Source organism: Lolium rigidum, chromosome 4 (genome assembly GCF_022539505.1).
Source record: "Lolium rigidum isolate FL_2022 chromosome 4, APGP_CSIRO_Lrig_0.1, whole genome shotgun sequence".
NCBI lineage: Eukaryota > Viridiplantae > Streptophyta > Magnoliopsida > Poales > Poaceae > Lolium > Lolium rigidum.
In genome coordinates this window covers 109,238,105-109,262,150 of record NC_061511.1, presented here as the reverse complement: position 1 = coordinate 109,262,150, position 24,046 = coordinate 109,238,105, and positions in this window count along the sequence as shown.

Below are 24,046 nucleotides of genomic sequence, written 5' to 3'. Positions count from 1 at the left end.
GAAGCGATGTACAGGTTCTGCAGAGCAGTGATCGGTTCGTTCGGAGAACAGTATCTCCGACAACCTAATGCAGAGGACACAACTCATCTGTTGTCAATCAACGCTTCCATGGGGCTTCCTAGGATGCTTGGCAGCATAGTCTGCATGCACTAGGAGTGGAAGAACTACCCCTTTGGTTGGCAGGGGGCATACAGCGGCCATTCTGAGGGGTGCATAGTGATTTTTGAAGCTGTTGCTTCACATGACACATGGATTTGGCACTCATTCTTCGGAATGGCTGGCTCGCACAATGATATCAATGTGCTGCAGCGCTCTCCGGTGTTTGATAGGCTAGCGTACGGTCAGTCCCCTGATGTGGATTTTGAGATCAATGGCCACCACTACACCAAGGGGTACTACCTTGCTGATGGTATCTATCCACCTTGGGCTACACTCGTGAAGGCAATCCGAAAACCCAACTCAGAGCAAGAGGCAGCCCGGAAAGATGTCGAGCGGGCGTTTGGCATCCTCCAAGCTCGTTGGGCTATCGTCAGACACCCTGCCAGAGCCTGGAGTGTGCAAACTATGTGGGAGTTGATGTCCGCTTGTGTAATCATGCATAACATGATTGTTGAGATAGAGCAGGATGATTCACTCTTTGATAATGAGTGGGATGGCCAGGGAGAGTTGGTTACTCCTCAAGGTGGTCCGGCATCATTTCCAGGACATCCCTCATGCGCACCATGAAATTCGGGATCTAGCTGTACACAACCAGCTCGAGGCTGATTTGGTCGAGCACATGTGGCAGCATGTAGGCAACAATGCTGCAAACAACAATGATGAAGGAAATCCCGAAGCCTAGAGCATTTGTATCATTTTTACATTTTATTTGAATAATACTTTGTCATTGAATGCGTGGACAATAAACTTATGTAATAAATTTTGAGCATTTGAACTATTTGTAAGGGTATATTGCCCCTATGTGTGGTTTTTGTAATTAATGACAACCCCTATGGACTAATGTTTTCATTGAGTTTATATGAAGGAATATTCCATAGGTACTACTTGTATTCCATGTGTTGGATTCTAGTATGGATGCCATGAAGATAAAGATACACCTTGTGTATTGGCATCAAGATCATCGATTTGAAGATATATATGTGATATGATCAAGAAGAAGAAATGAAGATGGAGTTATTATGTGGAACTCAATATTATCCATGCTCTATCTTATGTGATAAGCAATGAATGATCAAGATCTTGAGAGCTTGATTCTAAGTGAAGGATTCTTTATATACACCTCAAGATATTATGATAGAGTATGAGAAGATACAAGGTTGAGTTGGGCAAGTTCAAGATGAGCATCTCAAGTGGATCACATGCTTGAAGCTTGCCGTCCATTTGGTGATAATGGACATGTGAAGATGTGCATCAATGGAGCTTTCCCATCATGGTGTATGGGGGAGCATTTGTGAGTCTTCACTTAGCAACGATGATCAAGTGAGGCATTCCGGCTTGAGTGGAGCTTGAAGAGTTATCATCAAGATCAAGCGGGATGCGCAAGGCAAAGGTATGGCCTTGATAGGTTTTCCTTTTACCGGTCTCAAGGTGGTTGATGGGAGACTGGATTATAGGATAGATAGCCGCACTATTAAGAGGGGCTTTCGGTTGGGTAACTTGATCACATCGTCTTAGGGAGCTCAATCCTTTGCATACTTTGCATATCTCTATTGCTTCTTGGTGTTTCTCTGTGAGAGGTTCTTGAGCTTGTTGCTAGCTTTACAACAAGCCCAAGTTCATCGAAGACGGAATTCGTATGACTCTTCTATGACACTTTCAAGGTTGGGTGATTTTACCGGTTATTCATGATATAAGGTTCTACCTTTTATATTCATGATAAAATCCCCTCCTACAGATTCTTGTGTTTTCACTTTCTATAGGATAGCATTTGTTGTTATCTTTCAAACAAAATTGGTTTCATTCAAATCGGAGTTCGGGAGCATTTGTTATTAAAGAAAAAGGGAAAGACTTTAAAGAAAAAAAGGGGCCTGAGAATTCAGGCCTGCAGCCCGGCTGACCGGGCCTGCCACCGGTCTGCTCGGTTTGCACCGGTTGGTGGGCTTGGTGCAACCGGACCAGGTACTGTAAGGCCGCCCGGCCTGGTCCGGCCCAGGAGCCGGCTGGCGCTGGCCTGCCCAGCGCGCAGCTCGGCCCGACCGGGCGCTCCTCTGCTGGGCCGCCTCTCCATGGCGTGGCCCGCTCGCTCGCGCCAGCTGCCGCCCCGGCTGGGCCTTCTGCTCCACCGCGCTGCCCACCCTCCCGTCCGGTCGGTGCCCCGGCTGTTGGAGATATACCCAAGAGGCAATAATAAAAGTGGTTATTATATATCTTTATGTTTATGATAAATGTTTATTTACCATGCTATAATTGTATTAACCGAAACATTGATACATGTGTGTTATGTAAACAAACAATGAGTCCCTAGTAAGCCTCTTAACTAGCTTGTTGATTAATAGATGATTAGTTTCATAATCATGAACATTGGATGTTATTAATAACAAGGTTATATCATTATATGAATGATGTAATGGACACACCCAATTAAGCGTAGCATAAGATCACGTCATTAAGTTATTTGCTATAAGCTTTCGATACATAGTTACCTAGTCCTTTCGACCATGAGATCATGTAAATCACTTATACTTGAAAGGTACTTTGATTACATCAAACGCCACTGCGTAAATGGGTGGTTATAAAGGTGGGATTAAGTATCCGGAAAGTATGAGTTGAGGCATATGGATCAACAGTGGGATTTGTCCATCCCGATGACGGATAGATATACTCCGGGCCCTCTCGGTGGAATGTCGTCTAATGTCTTGCAAGCATATGAATAAGTTCATAAGAGACCACATACCACGGTACGAGTAAAGAGAACTTGTCAGGAGACGAGGTTGAACAAGGTATAGAGTGATACCGATGATCAAACCTCGGACAAGTAAAATATCGCGTGACAAAGGGAATTGGTATCGTATGTGAATGGTTCATTCGATCACTAAGTCATCATTGAATATGTGGGAGCCATTATGGATCTCCGGATCCCGCTATTGGTTATTGGTCGGAGAGAGTTCTCAACCATGTCTACATAGTTCGCGAACCGTAGGGTGACACACTTAAGGTTTGATGTTGTAATAGTAGAACTTGAATATGGAATGGAGTTCGAAGTATTGTTCGAAGTCTCGGATGGGATCCCGGACATCACGAGGAGTTCCGGAATGGTCCGGAGAATAAGATTCATATATAGGAAGTCATTTTATAAGTTTGAAAATGATCCGGTGCATTTATGGAAGGTTCTAGAAGGTTCTAGAAAAGTCCGGAAGAAATCACTAAGGAAGGAAGAGTCCCGGAGGGACTCCACCTCCCCATGGCCGGCCAACCCTAGAGGGGGGAGTCCAAGGTGGACTCCACCAAGGGGGCCAACCCCCCTTCATGGAAGGGTGGGAATCCCACTTGGGTGGGAGTCCCACCTTGGGTAGGTTTCCCTACTACATGGAAGGTTTTGGGTTCGGGTCTTATTCGAAGACTTGTAGTCCAACACTTGGGGTTCCACCTATATAATCAGGGGCATAGGGGAGGGGGCCGGCCACCACAAGCCACCAAGCTGGCCGCACCCATAGAGGCCGGCCACCCCCTCTCCCAAACCCTAGCCGCCCCCTCTCTCCTCCACCTCTCCCGCACGCTTAGCGAAGCTCCGCCGGAGTTCTCCATCGCCACCGCCACCACGCCGTCGTGCTGCCGGAGTCAAGGAGGAGCTACTACTTCCTCTGCCCGCTGGAACGGGGAGAAGGACGTCGTCTTCATCAACACCGAACGTGTGACCGAGTACGGAGGTGCTTGCCCGATCGTGGCACCGTGATCAAGATCTTCTACGCGCTTTTGCAAGCGGCAAGTGATCGTCTACCGCAGCAAAAAGAGCCTCATCTTGTAGGCTTTGGAAATCTTCAAGGGTGAGTCTCGATCATCTCCTCGTTGCTCCCGTCTTCTAGATTGCATCTTGGCTTGGATTGCGTTCTCGCGGTAGGAAAATTTTTGTTTTCTATGCAACGAATCCCTACAGTGGTATCAGAGCCGTGTCTATGCATAGATGGTTGCACGAGTAGAACACAATGGTTCTGTGGGCATGCTTATGTTGTCTTTAGTTTGAGTACTTTGCATCTTTGTGGCATAGTGGGATGAAGCGGCTCGGGCTAACTTTACATGACCGCGTTCATGAGATTTGCTCCACGCTCGACATGCAACTTGTATTGCATAAGTGGCTTTGCGGGTGTCTCGTCTCTCCTACTATAGTGAAGATTCAATTTACTCTTCTACCGACAACACTAGTATCACCGTTGTGGTTCATGTTCGTAGGTAGATTGGATCTCACTCGAAAACCCTAAACCACGTAAAATATGCAAACCAAATTAGAGAACGTCTAACTTGTTTTTGCAGGGTTTGGTGATGTTATATGGCCATAATGTGATGATGACTATGTATGAGATGATCATTATTGTATTATGGCAACCGGCAGGAGCCTTATGGTTGTCTTTAAATTTCATGTTGAGTAGTATTTCAAAGAAGTTGTAATAGTTGCTACATGGGAGAACAATCATGAAGACGGCGCCATTGACCTTGACGCTACGCCGACGATGATGGAGATCATGCCCGTTGATGATGGAGATCATTTCCGTGCTTTGGAGATGAAGATCAAAGGCGCAAAGACAAAAGGGCCATATCATATCACATATGAACTGCATGTGATGTTAATCCTTTTATGCATCTTATTTTGCTTAGATCGCGACGGTAGCATTATAAGATGATCCCTCTCACTAAAATATCAAGATAATAAAGTGTTCATCCTTAGTAGCACCGTTGCCAAGACTTGTCGTTTCGAAGCATCTCGTGATGATCGGGTGTGATAGACTCAACAAGTGCATACAACGGGTGCAAGCCGGCTTTGCACATGCGGATACTAAGGTGGCCTTGACGAGCCTAGCATGTACAGACATGGTCTCGGAACACATGATACCGAAAGGTAGAGCATGAATCATATGATTGATATGATGAACACTTTGAGTGTTCGCCATTGAAACTACATCTTGTCTCGTGATGATCGGACTTGGTGTGGTGGATTTGGTTCGTGTGATCACTAAGACAATTCGAGGGATATTGTTTTGAGTGGGAGTTCACCTAGTTTTTAATTTTGTTGAAATAAAATTTGAACTCAATTTGTCATAAACTTAGTCTAAACTATTGCAAATATATGTTGTAGATATGGCGTCCCCAATCAATTTTAACCAGTTCCTAGAGAAAGAAAAGCTTAAGAGCAACGATAGCAACTTCACCGATCGGTTCCGTCATGTGAGGATTTTCCTCGCTGGCGGAAATCTGCAATATGTGCTTGATGCACCGCTAGGTGACCCTCCTGCAGAAACTGAAACCGATGAAGTAAAGAATGTTTACGCAACTCGGAAAACTCGGTACTCTAAAGTTCAATGTGCCATCCTATGCAGTCTGGAAGCCGATCTTCAAAAACGTTTTGAGCACCACGATCCACATGAGTTGGTCAATGAGTTGAAAACTATATTTGAAACTCATGCGGCCATGGAATGCTATGAAGCATCGAAACACTTCTTCAGTTGCATGATGGAAGAAGGCAGCTCCGTTAGTGAGCACATGCTCGCCATGACCGGGCATGCGAAGAAACTCGGTGACTTGGGAATAGTGATTCCTAACAGTCGGGGATTAATCGTGTCCTTCAATCACTGCCACCTAGTTACAAGAACTTTGTGATGAATTACAATATACGGAACATGAACAAAGAGTTACTCGAACTCTTCGCCATGCTAAAATCTGCTGAGATTGAGATTAAGAAAGAGCACCAAGTGTTGATGGTCAACAAGACCACCGAGTTTCAAGAAACAGGGCAAGTCTAAAGGCAAAAACAAGAAGAGTGGCAAGAAAGCTGCCACGCCTCCCGTGAAACCTAAGGCTGGCCCTAAGCCCGATCGTTGAGTGCTATTACCGCAAGGAGAAGGGACACTCGGAAGCGTAATTGCTCCAAGTATTTGGCGGATCCGAAGAGCGGCCTTGTCAAGAAGAAGAAAGAAGGTATATCTGATATACATGTTATAGATGTTTATCTTACTGGTTCTCGTACTAGTACCTGGGTATTTGATACTGGTTCGGTTGCTCATATTTGTAACCCGAAACAGGAACTAAAGAATAAACGAAGACTACTAAAGGATGAAGTGACGATGCACGTTGGAAATGGATCCAAAGTCGATGTGATCGTTGTCGGCACACTTCCTCTACATCTACCTTCGGGATTAGTTTTAAACCTCAATAATTGTTATTTTGTACCCGCGTTGAGCATGAACATTATATCTGGATCTTGTTTAATGCAAGACGGTTATTCATTCAAGTCCGAGAATAATAGTTGTTCTATTTTTATGAATAATATCTTTTATGGTCGAGCACCTGAAAAGAATGGTTTATTTCTCGTTAGATCTCGATAGTAGTGATACACATATTCATAACATTGATGCTAAGCGAATTAAATTGAATGATAATTCTACTTATATGTGGCACTGTTGTCTTGGTCATATTGGAGTGAAACACATGAAGAAACTCCATACCGATGGATTACTTGAATCACTTGACTTTGAGTCACTTGATAGATGCGAAGCATGTCTAATGGGAAAAATGACTAAGACTCCATTCTCTGGTATTATGGAGCGAGCTACGGACTTATTGGAAATCATACATACCGATGTGTGCGGACCAATGAGTGTAGCCTCGCGCGGTGGTTATCGTTATGTTCTAACCTTCACAGATGATTTGAGTAGATATGGGTATATCTATTTAATGAAACATAAATCCGAAACTTTCGAGAAGTTTAAGAAATTTCAAAGTGAAGTAGAAAATCAACGTAACAAGAAGATTAAATTTCTACGATCTGATCGCGGAGGTGAATATCTGAGTTATGAGTTTGGCATGCATTTAAAGAAATGCGGAATACTTTCACAATTGACACCGCCGGGAACACCACAACAAAACGGTGTGTCCGAACATCGTAATCAAACTCTCTTAGATATGGTTCGTTCTATGATGTCTCTTACTGATTTGTCGTTATCATTTTGGAGTTATGCATTAGAGACAGCCGCATTCACTTTAAATAGAGCACCATCAAAATCCGTTGAAACGACACCGTATGAATTGTGGTTTAATAAGAAACCCTGAAAGTTTGGGGTTGCGAAGCCTATGTAAAAAAAGTTACAACCGGACAAGCTAGAACCCAAAGCGGAAAAATGCGTCTTCATAGGATACCCTAAGGAAACTATAGGGTACACTTTGTATCACAAATCCGAAGGCAAGATCTTTGTTGCTAAGAATGGAACCTTTCTTGAGAAAGAATTTCTCACTAAAGAAGTGACTGGAAGAAAAGTAGAACTCGATGAGATTGAAGAATCTTTGCTCGTTGATCAGAGTAGCGCAATGCCGGAAGATGTTCTGTATCGCCTACACCGGCAACAGAGGAAGCTAATGATAATGATCATGAAACTTCAAACGAGATAGCCACTGAACTCGCAGATCGACAAGGGAACGTGCCACTCCTGATTGGTATGATCCTTTTCTAAATGTCATGATTGTGGACAACAATGATGAAGACCCTGCGACGTATGAAGAAGCGATGATGAGCCCGAGATTCCAACAAATGGCAAGAAGCCATGAAATCCGAAATGGGATCCATGTATGATAACAAAGTGTGGACTTTGGTAGACTTACCCGATAGCCGCAAGGTCTGTCGAGAATAAATGGATCTTCAAGAGAAAAACAGATGCTGATGGTAATATTACTGTCTATAAAGCTCGACTTCTCGCAAAGGGTTTACGACAAATTCAAGGTGTTGACTACGATGAGACTTTCTCACCTGTAGCGAAGCTAAAATCTGTGAGGATTTTGTTAGAAATAGCTGCATTTTTCGATTATGAGATTTGGCAGATGGATGTCAAAACATCGTTCCTTAATGGAGACATTGAGGAAGAGTTGTATATGGTACAACCTAAAGGTTTTGTCGATCCTAAAAATGCTGACAAAGTATGCAAAATTCAGCGTTCAATTTATGGACTGAAGCAAGCATCGAGAAGTTGGAACCGACGCTTTGATAAGGTGATCAAAGACTTCGAGTTTATACAGTGTCATGGAGAGGCCTGTATTTACAAGAAAGTGAGTGGGAGCTCTGTAGCATTCCCGATATTATATGTAGATGACATATTATTGATTGGGAATGATATAGAACTATTAAGCGATGTAAAAGGTTATTTGAATAATAGTTTTTCAATGAAAGACCTTGGTGAAGCATCGTATATATTAGGCATCAAGATTTATAGAGATAGATCAAGACGTCTAATAGGGCTATCACAGAGTACATACCTGGACAAGATTCTAAAAAAGTTTAGAATGGACGAAAGTAAGAAAGAATTCTTACCTATGTTACCAGGCAAGGTCTTGAGTAAGACTCAAGGTCCGGCTACGGCAGAAGAAAGAGAAAGGATGAGTCAGATCCCCTATGCCTCGGCAATAGGCTCTATCATGTATGCCATGCTATGTACTAGACCGGATATAGCACATGCTGTTAGTTTGACTAGCGAGATATCAAAGTGATCCGGGAATGGAACACTTGGACAGCGGTCAAGAATATCCCGAAGTACTCAAAAAGAACTAAGGATATGTTTCTTTGTTATGGAGGTGACCAAGAGCTCGTTGTAACAAGTTACACCGATGCAAGTTGGAACACCGATCCCGATGACTCTAAGTCACGGTCCGGGTACGTGTTTATATTGAATGGTGCTGCGATAGAGCTGGGCAAGCTCGATGCAGTGCACGGTGGCGAAGTCTTCAACAGAATCGGAGTACATAGCGGTTTCAGAGGCTTCATCAGAAGCGGTATGGATGAAGAGGTTCATTGTAGAGCTCGGTGTGGTTCCTAGTGCATTGGACCCATTAGTCATCTACTGTGACAACATGGGTGCCATCGCCAATGCACAAGAACCAAGGTCACACAAGAGGCTGAAGCATATCAAGCTGCGTTATCATTCGATTCACGAGTACATCGAAGATGGAGAAGTAAAGATTTGCAAAGTACACACCGATCCGAATGTAGCAGATCCGTTGACTAAATCTCTCCCTAGGGCAAAGCATGACCAACACCAGAATGCCATGGGTGTTAGGTACCTTACAATGTAATCTAGATTATTGACTCTAGTGCAAGTGGGAGATTGTTGGAGATATACCCAAGAGGCAATAATAAAAGTGGTTATTATATATATTTATGTTTATGATAAATGTTTATTTACCATGCTATAATTGTATTAACCGAAACATTGATACATGTGTGTTATGTAAACAAACAATGAGTCCCTAGTAAGCCTCTTAACTAGCTTGTTGATTAATAGATGATTAGTTTCATAATCATGAACATTGGATGTTATTAATAACAAGGTTATATCATTATATGAATGATGTAATGGACACACCCAATTAAGCGTAGCATAAGATCACGTCATTAAGTTATTTGCTATAAGCTTTCGATACATAGTTACCTAGTCCTTTCGACCATGAGATCATGTAAATCACTTATACTCGGAAAGGTACTTGTGGTGACCCGGCATACCACTCGCATGGTGTAGTATGCAAGTCCGATATAACACCAATGAAACACCGTTCCACTAGTATTATATCGCTCGAGTGGTACAACGAAACATATGCGGGTCCAAGGCATGTCTATAGAATTACAACAATGACTCGTTACATAAGATCATCACAGCCTCCTACTTTACAATGAGGTAAAACTGCAAATAAACTCCGGAAGAACGACTCGTAGTCTAGTCTTATCACGAACTCTATTTGTAGAGTATTTCACTAACTACAGAGGCTAAGAATAGACTCTAGCTAAATAGGAGCTAGGTTTAGGAAGCTAGTTCCCTTCTATGGCTAATCTAGGTTTTCTCCTTGTTGGATGTAGTATTTGACTCTTCTGACAGGGTCCTGTCTTTTGAAGTTGTTGTTGACTCCTCAGCCTTCGAGTTGCACTGTAGATCCTCCTTCGATGCCTCCATATCTAAGCAGGGGATTTAAGAGTGGGATGAGTACGAGCGTACTCAACAAGTTCATTATAGGAAAGAGGTGTTTAATGCACTAGCTACAGCATTAGACCAGAAAGTCTAATACCAATGCAAGTTTTCATAACCATTTCTTCAAAAGGTTGCTTTTATTCAGAAGAACTATGTCCGTCAGCCTTCACCGGTTTACTAGAACTTCATGGAGTTCCTTTCCGGCAGCGTTCGCAGATTCCATATCCCGGAACAGGGAGTGACGAGTCACGGTTCTTTACACTCGCGAGAGGTGTGTTGCTTTACCCATAAGAGATCTTAACCTTGGTGCCAACCGGGCGCGCAACCCGTCCACACTTCCTATGGTGTGAGGCCCGGTATAAGGTCTAGCCAATCATGTTCCTCCGCTACCTCGAACACCCACCCGTTGTTGCATGCGCCGACCCACGGGTCCACGTCGGTCCCATTATTCCCGTAATTTCAGGGTGGACCCCGACCACGACAACAGTGTTGGGCTCTACCATACACTCCTACGCCGGTGGCTGCAACCCATCATAGACCGCATTACCGTGGGGAATTAGAATGGGATCCCCACCCTCCGGTTGTTCCGCAAGACACAAGCTGCTACGGCAAGCAATGCTTTACCGTGGGGAATTAGAATGGGATCCCCACCCTCCGGTTGTTCCGCCGGACACAACCGCTACGGTAAGCGCATCCGTTGATGAACGAGAGGTGGAAACACTTTTGACTACTCCGTCCCACTCCGGATCTTATGGTTAACACGGGTATTACGGCACAAGAATCACTGGCGACATTTGTTGTTTAATCCTAGATGGATATTAACCCTTGCAATGGAACCTCCACCATATCAACACAATCCATGGTTCCATTGCCCACCACATAGTCATATTCATAGTTATGAAAGTAGTGGTTTTGATTTTTATGCAATAGTGATAATCATAGTACTTTGCAAGTAATTTGATAGAAATAATCATATGACATGAGCAAGTGATGAACTTGCCTTTCTTGACCTGCAAGATTATGCGGGCAAGGTCTTCGATACGCAATAACTCCAAATTCTGAAATAGCATCATCGTCCGGTAAGGACGATGTTTAAAAGATTGGCAAGGATGCAATAATGCATAAGAATGAGATGCAATCGCTCTAAGCGTGACCTAACCCCGATGATTTAGGATCGGTGAGTTGTGATGATTAATTCAGGGTGTGTTGCACTTTTAGAGTGATTCACAAACAAGGTTCTTTATTAAGAATTGGTTGCTTGGTTATCATAAACAGAGTCTTGTGACAAACAATAATAACACTAATAGCACATAACAATAACATTTGGTATAATCTGAACATGTAATGAATAGTGGTTGGTTTTAGCACTATATGGCATGGTTAATGATTAATTATCATACACTTTAAAAGAATAACTTTTGAAGAACATGTTCTTTGATAAAGAATAAGTATGATAATTAGGTTTGTGGGGTTCTATGGTTAACTATGGTTCCAATTGGTTTTGGAGTAGATATTAGATGGATCACAACAATGTTGGGTGTATCAATACCTAGGGCTGGTAAGGCTGAGTTAAGCCTAGGCATCCTAAGCAAGTATTTATGCATGGTTGCTATCAAGGTTGATTCATCTGGCTGGTGATTGCTAGCTAGGGTTTATAGGTTCTTATAAGTAGGGTTGGTGATGATTCCTTATTTTCTTCAAAAGAATAACTTTTGAAGAACATACTTCTTAGGTAATAAGAAGTATTGCAATTAGGGTTGAGGTTGTCTAGGGTTTGCTTATTAGATTCACTAAATAAGGAATAGTGGTTTCCTAAATAGGATGATTAATAATTATCTCATACTGATAGGGTTTAGTGGAGTATGGTTAGGTAATGCAGGATAATGGGCATGGTTGCTATTAGAGTTCATCACAATGGTGTGATGCTAAGCATGGATAAACAAGGATGTTGGCTTTGGTAATAGGATATAGGGTTTACATTTGGTTGGCCCTACTTGATTATATAGCTCTGATGAAGATGAACACATGGGCTATCTATCTTATTAGTGATAGGTCTTCTACATTTTATGTGACTAAGCTAAGTATTTAGTTGCTACCATATTTCTTATGGTTTGGAAGAAGGTACCATGATCACATGTTCTAACCTAGGGTTTAGGTTAGAAACAATTTAGGTTTCACATGTATTAATGGAACTAGGGTTTCCTAATTAATTTAGGGTTTTAAGAGTCACATGAAATGATAGGGTTGGAATATCATTCCATGTGGAATTTAGGGTTTGCTATTTTACAATTTAATTCTATGATTAATAACTTCATGGTAAAGTTGAAGTTATTAATAATTTTGAATTAAAAATAATATTGGATTTGACATTTTATTATTTTTAAACAATTAATAATTAAGGTAATTATTAATTAGGGTTTAAATCTTTCTAATAATGCTTTAACAAAATAACAAATAAAGAAAATTAGTCTAAATGTTTTCTTTATTTATTTACTGGTTTTTATTTATTTTATAATCTTGTCCTAATTATTAAATTTTTAATTCAATTAAGAATAAAAGAAAAGATCTAATTATTAAGTATAAAACAATTAAATTTTTATTAAAAACAAAAATTTCATATTATATTTTTATTGGGTAGAGTTTCCTTTTCTATGAATTTTGATGTATCATTTATATTTTTCTGAGTTATAATGAAATTTATACATTTATTTAAAGTTGCAGGAATAATTGGATTTGTATTAAAATGGAAGGGGCTGCTAAAGCTACCCGGCTAAACTACACACAGCCACTGACCAGTGGGTCCAGGGACACGTCAGCTGTCACCGTGGCGCCGATGTGGCATGGCTCACGGTGGCCTGCGAGGTAGTTGACGACGGCGTCGGCACGGGAGGGCTCCCGCGGGGCTATGCGTATGTGTGGAGGAACTGGGGCAACACGGTGAACCGTTGGGTAGCGGCGCCGCTCCGGTTTGGTCACCGGAGCGTGCCCGGCGACGAGGTGATGCGGCGGCGGATACGGTCACTCGGTGCGGTGGCGTTATGATGCAAATTAGGATGCAATAGCGGGCTCAGGAGGTGCGCATGATCACCTTGATGCTCACTGGGTGGTCGCCGGCGTGGATTGAAGGCGAAGGCGACGAGGTGGTCGCCGTTTTCCCCGCGAGCCGCGGAAGGGAACGGCCAATTGCTTCCTCCCCAGAGCTCCCCTGGACGCGAGACTCCACCAGGCGGATGAGGACGTCGAGGCGCTCCTCCTGAGCTCAACGGCGGCCCTCGGGGTGGTCGGAATCGGTGTGACGAGAGTGTCACCGGCGAGCTAGGGTTTCATGAAATTTGGGGAAAAGGAAGAACGGGAACGAGGGAGGCTTCGGCCGAGTATTTATAGGGTTCGAGCGGGTCTTCGTCGGTCGCGTGGTCCAGAATGGCGGCCGGGACGTGGAGTTGCTCGTCGCCGTGGCGGCCTCCAGGGCGTCCAGGACGAAGACGAAGACGAGGACGTCTTCTGCGTGTTTATCCTCGCGAAGGGGTACGAGGACTGGGGTTGGGCTGGTTCTGGCGATGGACTGGGCCGACCTGGTGGGCTCATGCTGGGCTGCTGCGTGGTAAGGTAAGTCCAGGTGAGTTTTTTCCCCCTTTTCCTTTTTGCTGTTTTTATTTTCTGTTTTATATTTTCTATTTGAATCTGATTTAAGTTCAAATTTGAATTGTAGGGTTCTTGTTATGTTAATTGAATTGAGATGTAGTTCAAGGACTATTACTTCATTCTTTATTTGGAACAAATACTTTTTTATTGAATTACAATGCATAGTTGTGGCTTGTTTATAATAGCAGATAGACATGGGTTTCAATTCTTATTTTTAATTTCCTTTTTCTTGTGAATTAATTCTGTTAGGATTTAAGAGAATTGATAATTGCAACTCAAAGTATTTCAGAAGTTATTATTAGGGCTTGGTTTCGGATTTGAGGAGTTGGTCAATTACACATGATTTTATGTGAACTTCCATATATTAGGGTTTTATAGTTGCTCTCATAACCCCACTTATTAAGGTTAGTAATATCATTATATTTGAAAGTATCAAAGTAGGTATTGTTTCCATCATGGTTTATCTTGGTTATAGAGTTAAATAGTTGTTAAACACACAAGGTTTTAATGAAAGGATTTAGCATTAGGTGACTCTTATGTTTAGTAATTAAGCATGAGAGTGCAATGCTAGGGTTCTAATGATATTTACCTAATGGCCATGGGTTTGATTCACAATTATGGTCTAGGTTTATAGTGCAATCTCCAAAGTGGTGTGTAAACTAGGGTTGAGATACAATTCTAATTTATAGAATTGGGATGACATCCTATTGCATGTGCTAGGTTTAATCTCCCCAATGCATGGTAAAATGGTTACTTGCTTAATATTTCCTATGCTCCTTTAGTTACTAAGGATCCGGGAAGTGGTTTCATCTCGCTACCAATAGACTTCTATTCTCATTCTTAATTTATCACTAAAGTAACTAAGGTGGTTATGGTTCTTTTTATAGTTAACTTTGGTTATATTGATGTATGGTTTCCTACCATATAGATTATAGGCCTTAACTCTAAGCTTTTCTTATGGGCTTATATCTTCTACTTCAAGTTCTTAGGGTTTATGATCACTACACAATTTATATTTATCAAGGTTTGGCTTCCTAAGTTATCTCACATTAAATGAGGTTCTCACTTCTAAAATCAAGTGTTATCTTGGTCAATTAAGGTATAACACTTCTATTTAACTTTCTAGGATGGACATACTATGGTTGTCTCAATAACTTATATGCCAGGATAATGCCCGAGATATTAAGTTAGAGTTCTACTTGATCAAGGATGATATAATCATATGGTATATGGATAGTTCTCTCCCTCACATTCAAGTGTTGCCTCAACTACTTAAGTGTAACACCATAGCTTGGGCTCTCTTATAAAGGAATGGTTTATTCTAGGGTTTATGGTGTATTCACAATATCCCAATAGGGATCAAGTCTATAACTCCACTTGGGTATCTTGGTTGAATTAATCTCCTCCTTACCTTATCAATTCATAGCTATGGTATTATCCCATGTGGTATTAGGTTGTCTCACCACTCCAAGATAAAATGGCTAATCTCCTAATATTTATGTTCAAAGGTTGTCCTTTATTCTTAAATAGGTAAATCTTGGATTAGTATGAATGGTCTCACTCATTTGGGAAGGACTTTAATACTAACCTAAGGTTAGGCTCTATAGAGATTGATGTGATCATCAATGTCTATGTTATATATAAAGGGTTTATCTCTCTAGGAATTGTCTTGGATAATATCCTAAGGTTTCTCTTAGAGGTGATTATTTGAATACTTGGATGTATATCCAAGGTTTAGCTCAAGGTTTATTATTGCTTCTCTAATAATTATAGTAGAACTCTCACCTCTCCAGGTTTGGTGCTTAATAATGTGGAATAGAGAAGAATACATATTTCTAGAGTTGATCTCCATGTCATGTTTCCAGGAATGAAGTAAAATGAATACCATGAGGTTCATGGTAGGATCATGGATTAGTTTAAGACATGGAAAAGATAAATGAAGAGTGGTTTCTCCATTTTATTGTTACTTGATTTGCAATTGAATTGATGTTCATATGCTATGGCAAGGATTACCTTATTATGATCTGTTATAAGATCAAGCAATTGATCATTGATTATAGTGTTGTTGTGTTGATTTTAATTCCATTTGATCTAACCCCTTAGATCAAATCATCTCTACCCAAAACAAGGTTTTAGCAAAGTCACATTGAGGTTTATAGCGCTTGACTTGATGAGCTACTTCAATTCCACCAAGGTCAAGTGAAACTTCGATTCATCGTGATCTGTTTTACTTTAAAGCGCGAAAATTCCCCAGATTTTCTATGCATGAATGCAATGCACACATCTGTTTCCTCTATTTTTGTAACCCCAATACCTGGGATATTACAGTCTCTACCCCTTAAACTAAACTTCGTCCTCGAAGTTTGATCTCTCTCACGTTTCGGAGTGTGGATCTGACTTGTGCAGACTAAAACTTTTATAGAACTCCAGAGTGATCTCACTGGATATAATTGAATATATCCCTTGTCCAGATTCTTCCTGGAATCCATTAGGGTTTGTCTCCGAACCATGGTTCTTACTTTGATTCATTGATCTCTTCCAACTCTATGAGCTTGTTTCCTTTCTCATTGAAGATTCAATGATTAGGACTTCTTCTTGTCCTGACAGTCTTAATTGAGGACTAATTGGATAACATTCTCCTATTTGATAAAATAGGTCTTTGTTTTCCCTTACTACCAAAACTACAATAATGGTACTTGGTAAGGTACTTAACCGGGAATGGTCGTGATGGTTTATGTTCCTAAGAATGGATTAGACTCATTTAGTCCATCCAATCATGGTTTACAGTTGATACCTATAACTATTTTGGGTTCTTTAGGTTCCATGAAAGGAATCTTTCAACTAGTCTTTGGTTTTGGTATGGTCAAACTCCTTCGGTCTTTGGCCTTTTTTAAAGCTTTATTTGGTCTATGATATTTTCTTCGTCCAACTTCTTTATGCTTGACTTACTTGAGCTTCCGTACTTCTGAGTAAATACTACTCACTTTCTCAGGTTATAATCCACTTCTTACGTCCTCGAGGTATGAACCTCGGCTTCTGGTCTGACCTTCTTCTGAAAGTAATGTTCAATAATCTTATGAAAATAAGATCGAACTTCCTCTTAGTTCAGACCTTCTTCTTCTATCTTGCTTAAAGTATTGAGTCATTTTACATCCAACTCAATCTTTACTCTACCCCTTTAAGTTTTCTTATGGTCTTCAACTCCTTTTCTTCCAACTAGTAGACTATGGTTGGAATATTGGTCGGGTTCTAACTTATGGGCTTTACTTCTTCTAAGGTCTCGCGAAGAATGTTTGTGGTGTATCCACTCAATTGTGGACATCCAATGTGAATCCTTCGACTACATGTTTATAGATCTAGCTATTAGGCTGACAAGAGTTTTATTTGTTCACAAACTTTTGATACAAATAATTAAATCGTGGACTACTTGTAATACCCACTGATACTGTGGTTATTATACCAACTGTGGCTATTTGATATCTAAAAATGGATTCTATTATAGGTTCTGATCAACTGGACGAGACATCTTCTACTTTATCTCGCAGTATTGATATTATACCAATTGTGGTCTTCTGATATCGACTATGGTCTTCTTATGTCTGCTATGATTTCATATATCACCTTCCTTCATTCGGGGTTTATTTTGCAAGAAAACCACTAGTCGGTACTATGAATATAGTATCCTAAGTGATTTCCCATGCATTCCCTCTTCCATAATGACTATGGTTCTACTTCTACTACTCCACAGTCATCATATTTCTCACCTTCATGCTTCCTATGTACTAAAGTACTCCTCTGTTGAGGTAAAGCATGAGTTTAAGTTGGTACTTCCTTCTGAATATTGTGGTTGCTTCCCACAAATTTACTCCTTTCTTCTGGTGGAGCTTCATCTTGTCTTCGGAGTCTTCCAGAATTCGTCACTTCCTCACACGAATACTATCACCCTCTAGATCTATAGCATCAAGTAAGGACTTGATATTGCAACATGCATTTGCATATCAAAGTCAAACTTCATGTATGGATCTAGTCAAACAATGAAAATCCAATAAAATCCAAGAAGATTCAGCTTTGTGCATATAATACACACCATCATAAGCCTGAATATACTAGTTGAGTAAGACATCTCTAAACATCAGACTGAGATGTGTAGTATATACATAATATAGGTTTATATCGTGATACTTAGCACGAATATTTGGATTTCTACTATTTGTCTCAACATTTATCCTAATTGCACATTTGCAAAGAGATAAACTTGAAACAAAGTGGTCTAGGATGGTTAAGGTTAACCTAATTTTCTTTGGAAGTAGTACTTAACTTCCATTTTTGTTGAGGACTATCACACATGATATGTCTAGGTTCTAACATCACTATTCTAGACACATAACTATTGGAATATAGCTCCTATACTTCCAAGTTATTGTATCGTAAGACTATGGACCTAATGTTCTTGACACAGTTCCCATGGTTTTTGGGACATAATTCTTGCACTATTGTTGAACAACAGACTTCTTGTTGTACTTATTTTAATTATTTATGATGTTTTAGTCCATCACATAATGATTCTCAGGTGAATCATATATGAGTAACAACTCTACCATGTAAGTAGACACATTTTATTTCTATCTCTCTTCCTTACCTCCCATGACTGACTCATCATGGTCTATATTACCTCATATAACTCATTTGTATCACTTACTATCAATTGTTTCACACGTCTAGATTATTTTACTTACTCATTACTTATCTGGGCCTACATCTTCTATTAAGATACCTTAATTATCTTCATCACTTGATATTACTTCTAGTACAGGTCTGAGTAATTCTTATTTAACTATAACATGTGTTGGTACACATCTTCCAATAGGATATCTTCCTTATGGTTGTATCCTCTCTTTGGACTACCATGTATTGTATACCAACTGTGATCTACTCATCTAGTTTTTTAAGGACTTAATGGTATACTACATATTTGGGATTAGCTGACTGACTTTACTTTATCTTGGTAAGCTAGGTAAGAAATGTTGACTCAAGTGTGTCAGGATTATTCTCAAGTGAATATCCATCTCAAGTCATAAATAGCATTTGGTTTACCTAGGACAACTTCCTATAGACACTACCAATCCTATAGGTCTCCTTTAAAGGGTTTTAATCCTAAGGTCAAAGCATTTGCTCTGATACCAACTGTGGTGACCCGGCATACCATTGCATGGTGTAGTATGCAAGTCCGATATAACACCAATGAAACACCGTTCCACTAGTATTATATCGCTCGAGTGGTACAACGAAACATATGCGGGTCCAAGGCATGTCTATAGAATTACAACAATGACTCGTTACATAAGATCATCACAGACCTCCTACTTTACAATGAGGTAAAGCTGCAAATAAACTCCGGAAGAACGACTCGTAGTCTAGTCTTATCACGAACTCTATTTGTAGAGTATTTCACTAACTACAGAGGCTAAGAATAGACTCTAGCTAAATAGGAGCTAGGTTTAGGAAGCTAGTTCCCTTCTATGGCTAATCTAGGTTTTCTCCTTGTTGGATGTAGTATTTGACTCTTCTGACAGGTCCTGTCTTTTGAAGTTGTTGTTGACTCCTCAGCCTTCGAGTTGCACTGTAGATCCTCCTTCGATGCCTCCATATCTAAGCAGGGGATTTAAGAGTGGGATGAGTACGAGCGTACTCAACAAGTTCATTATAGGAAAGAGGTGTTTAATGCACTAGCTACAGCATTAGACCAGAAAGTCTAATACCAATGCAAGTTTTCATAACCATTTCTTCAAAAGGTTGCTTTTATTCGGAAGAACTATGTCCGTCGGCCTTCACCGGTTTACTAGAACTTCATGGAGTTCCTTTCCGGCAGCGTTCGCAGTTCCATATCCCGGAACAGGGAGTGACAGGTCACGGTTCTTTACACTCGCGAGAGGTGTGTTGCTTTACCCATAAGAGATCTTAACCTTGGTGCCAACGGGCGCGCAACCCGTCCACACTTCCTATGGTGTGAGGCCCGGTATAAGGTCTAGCCAATCATGTTCCTCCGCTACCTCGAACACCCACCCGTTGTTGCATGCGCCGACCCTGGGTCCACGTCGGTCCCATTATTCCCGTAATTTCGGGGTGGACCCCGACCACGACAACGGTGCTGGGCTCTACCATACACTCCTACGCCGGTGGCTGCAACCCATCATAGACCGCATTACCGTGGGGAATTAGAATGGGATCCCCACCCTCCGGTTGTTCCGCAAGACACAAGCTGCTACGGCAAGCAATGCTTTACCGTGGGGAATTAGAATGGGATCCCCACCCTCCGGTTGTTCCGCCGGACACAACCGCTACGGTAAGCGCATCCGTTGATGAACGAGAGGTGGAAACACTTTTGACTACTCCGTCCCACTCCGGATCTTATGGTTAACACGGGTATTACGGCACAAGAATCACTGGCGACATTTGTTGTTTAATCCTAGATGGATATTAACCCTTGCAATGGAACCTCCACCATATCAACACAATCCATGGTTCCATTGCCCACCACATAGTCATATTCATAGTTATGAAAGTAGTGGTTTTGATTTTTATGCAATAGTGATAATCATAGTACTTTGCAAGTAATTTGATAGAAATAATCATATGACATGAGCAAGTGATGAACTTGCCTTTCTTGACTGCAAGATTATGCAGGCAAGGTCTTCGATACGCAATAACTCCAAATTCTGAAATAGCATCATCGTCCGGTAAGGACGATGTTTAAAAGATTGGCAAGGATGCAATAATGCATAAGAATGAGATGCAATCGCTCTAAGCGTGACCTAACCCCGATGATTTAGGATCAGTGAGTTGTGATGATTAATTCAGGGTGTGTTGCACTTTTAGAGTGATTCACAAACAAGGTTCTTTATTAAGAATTGGTTGCTGGTTATCATAAACAGGTGTTGTGACAAACAATAATAACACTAATAGCACATAACAATAACATTTGGTATAATCTGAACATGTAATGAATAGTGGTTGGTTTTAGCACTATATGGCATGGTTAATGATTAATTATCATACACTTTAAAAGAATAACTTTTGAAGAACATGTTCTTTGATAAAGAATAAGTATGATAATTAGGTTTGTGGGGTTCTATGGTTAACTATGGTTCCAATTGGTTTTGGAGTAGATATTAGATGGATCACAACAATGTTGGGTGTATCAATACCTAGGGCTGGTAAGGCTGAGTTAAGCCTAGGCATCCTAAGCAAGTATTTATGCATGGTTGCTATCAAGGTTGATTCATCCGGGCTGGTGATTGCTAGCTAGGGTTTATAGGTTCTTATAAGTAGGGTTGGTGATGATTCCTTATTTTCTTCAAAAGAATAACTTTTGAAGAACATACTTCTTAGGTAATAAGAAGTATTGCAATTAGGGTTGAGGTTGTCTAGGGTTTGCTTATTAGATTCACTAAATAAGGAATAATGGTTTCCTAAATAGGATGATTAATAATTATCTCATACTGATAGGGTTTAGTGGAGTATGGTTAGGTAATGCAGGATAATGGGCATGGTTGCTATTAGAGTTCATCACAATGGTGTGATGCTAAGCATGGATAAACAAGGATGATGGCTTTGGTAATAGGATCTAGGGTTTACATTTGGTTGGCCCTACTTGATTATATAGCTCTGATGAAGATGAACACATGGGCTATCTATCTTATTAGTGATAGGTCTTCTACATTTTATGTGACTAAGCTAAGTATTTAGTTGCTACCATATTTCTTATGGTTTGGAAGAAGGTACCATGATCACATGTTCTAACCTAGGGTTTAGGTTAGAAACAATTTAGGTTTCACATGTATTAATGGAACTAGGGTTTCCTAATTAATTTAGGGTTTTAAGAGTCACATGAAATGATAGGGTTGGAATATCATTCCATGTGGAATTTAGGGTTTGCTATTTTACAATTTAATTCTATGATTAATAACTTCATGGTAAAGTTGAAGTTATTAATAATTTTGAATTAAAAATAATATTGGATTTGACATTTTATTATTTTTAAACAATTAATAATTAAGGTAATTATTAATTAGGGTTTAAATCTTTCTAATAATGCTTTAACAAAATAACAAATAAAGAAAATTAGTCTAAATGTTTTCTTTATTTATTTACTGGTTTTTATTTATTTTATAATCTTGTCCTAATTATTAATTTTTTAATTCAATTAAGAATAAAAGAAAAGATCTAATTATTAAGTATAAAACAATTAAATTTTTATTAAAATCAAAAATTTCATATTATATTTTTATTGGGTAGAGTTTCCTTTTCTATGAATTTTGATGTATCATTTATATTTTTCTGAGTTATAATGAAATTTATACATTTATTTAAAGTTGCAGGAATAATTGGATTTGTATTAAAATGGAAGGGGCTGCTAAAGCTACCCGGCTAAACTACACACAGCCACTGACCAGTGGGTCCGGGGACACGTCAGCCGTCACCGTGGCGCCGATGTGGCATGGCTCACGGTGGCCTCGCGAGGTAGTTGACGACGGCGTCGGCACGGGAGGGCTCCCGCGGGGCTATGCGTATGTGTGGAGGAACTGGGGCAACACGGTGAACCGTTGGGTAGCGGCGCCGCTCCGGTTTGGTCACCGGAGCGTGCCCGGCGACGAGGTGATGCGGCGGCGGATACGGTCACTCGGTGCGGTGGCGTTATGATGCAAATTAGGATGCAATAGCGGGCTCAGGAGGTGCGCATGATCACCTTGATGCTCACTGGGTGGTCGCCGGCGTGGATTGAAGGCGAAGGCGACGAGGTGGTCGCCGTTTTCCCCGCGAGCTGCGGAAGGGAACGGCCAATTGCTTCCTCCCCGAGCTCCCCGGACGCGAGACTCCACCGGGCGGATGAGGACGTCGAGGCGCTCCTCCTGAGCTCAACGGCGGCCCTCGGGGTGGTCGGAATCGGTGTGACGAGAGTGTCACCGGCGAGCTAGGGTTTCATGAAATTTGGGGAAAAGGAAGAACGGGAACGAGGGAGGCTTCGGCCGAGTATTTATAGGGTTCAGGCGGGTCTTCGTCGGTCGCGTGGTCCAGAATGGCGGCCGGGACGTGGAGTTGCTCGTCGCCGTGGCGGCCTCCAGGGCGTCCAGGACGAAGACGAAGACGAGGACGTCTTCTGCGTGTTTATCCTCGCGAAGGGGTACGAGGACTGGGGTTGGGCTGGTTCTGGCGATGGACTGGGCCGACCTGGTGGGCTCATGCTGGGCTGCTGCGTGGTAAGGTAAGTCCAGGTGAGTTTTTTCCCCCTTTTCCTTTTTGCTGTTTTTATTTTCTGTTTTATATTTTCTATTTGAATCTGATTTAAGTTCAAATTTGAATTGTAGGGTTCTTGTTATGTTAATTGAATTGAGATGTAGTTCAAGGACTATTACTTCATTCTTTATTTGGAACAAATACTTTTTTATTGAATTACAATGCATAGTTGTGGCTTGTTTATAATAGCAGATAGACATGGGTTTCAATTCTTATTTTTAATTTCCTTTTTCTTGTGAATTAATTCTGTTAGGATTTAAGAGAATTGATAATTGCAACTCAAAGTATTTCAGAAGTTATTATTAGGGCTTGGTTTCAGATTTGAGGAGTTGGTCAATTACACATGATTTTATGTGAACTTCCATATATTAGGGTTTTATAGTTGCTCTCATAACCCCACTTATTAAGGTTAGTAATATCATTATATTTGAAAGTATCAAAGTAGGTATTGTTTCCATCATGGTTTATCTTGGTTATAGAGTTAAATAGTTGTTAAACACACAAGGTTTTAATGAAAGGATTTAGCATTAGGTGACTCTTATGTTTAGTAATTAAGCATGAGAGTGCAATGCTAGGGTTCTAATGATATTTACCTAATGGCCATGGGTTTGATTCACAATTATGGTCTAGGTTTATAGTGCAATCTCCAAAGTGGTGTGTAAACTAGGGTTGAGATACAATTCTAATTTATAGAATTGGGATGACATCCTATTGCATGTGCTAGGTTTAATCTCCCCAATGCATGGTAAAATGGTTACTTGCTTAATATTTCCTATGCTCCTTTAGTTACTAAGGATCCGGGAAGTGGTTTCATCTCGCTACCAATAGACTTCTATTCTCATTCTTAATTTATCACTAAAGTAACTAAGGTGGTTATGGTTCTTTTTATAGTTAACTTTGGTTATATTGATGTATGGTTTCCTACCATATAGATTATAGGCCTTAACTCTAAGCTTTTC